The sequence below is a fragment of the Arachis ipaensis genome, chromosome B10, assembly GCF_000816755.2.
Source record: "Arachis ipaensis cultivar K30076 chromosome B10, Araip1.1, whole genome shotgun sequence".
In the NCBI taxonomy this organism is placed as follows: domain Eukaryota; kingdom Viridiplantae; phylum Streptophyta; class Magnoliopsida; order Fabales; family Fabaceae; genus Arachis; species Arachis ipaensis.
Genome location: NC_029794.2, coordinates 129,243,338 through 129,244,171, shown reverse-complemented (window position 1 = coordinate 129,244,171; position 834 = coordinate 129,243,338).

Sequence of the window (834 nt, the reverse complement as noted above, 5' to 3'; positions counted from 1 at the left end):
ACAAACTGCAACGGTTATACTACATTGGAGTGTTATTATTCGAATATATAAACAAATAATAGTAGTATATTATAATATTATAATAAATAGAAAGATGAGTTGTTATATTGAGGTGGGTTCCCTAATGAATCTTGCACTGAAACTCTTCCCTACTCCCTACTTACTTTGCTTATATTTGGCGATAAACAAAGGGAGAAGAAAATAAATCAAGAATGCACAAAAAATCCAAAACCATCAACCAAGGTCAAACTCACTAATAACATCATTTTCACAGTATCAGCAGCAACCATACCAAATCAACAGCAACCATACCAAATCAATTAGCTGATAACATAAGTTCAACAAGAATTAACATACTATGTCAAGAATTTCATATCTCATAAGCCATAACATAGCAGCAGCAACAACCAATGAAATAACAGATCTATATAAGCAACAGAAGTGAACTTACTGAAGCATTAGAAGGAACGGACGATGAAGTAATAGTTCGCAGTGAAGCGACCAAAATTAACAGAAGCAACTGTAAACCCCGGTTAAGTTAGTAGATAATTAGTTCATAAATTATTTTTTTAATAAGGAGGATTAGAAATGCGAATATTATATCAAAATAGGGTAGAGCTCATCGAAACGAGAATTTTGACACTAATTTCGAAGAAATCGGTCCAAGATTGGACCAAATAGGCCGAACCGGTTGAACCGGATCCAAACCGGGCCGTCGGTCCAACCGGACCAACACTTTAAATGAGCCGAAAGCCCTTTCTTCCTCATTTTCACGTATGAACAACGTGAAAGCTCCAGGGAGAATGAAAGCTCCCGAAACCTTACGGTAATCTT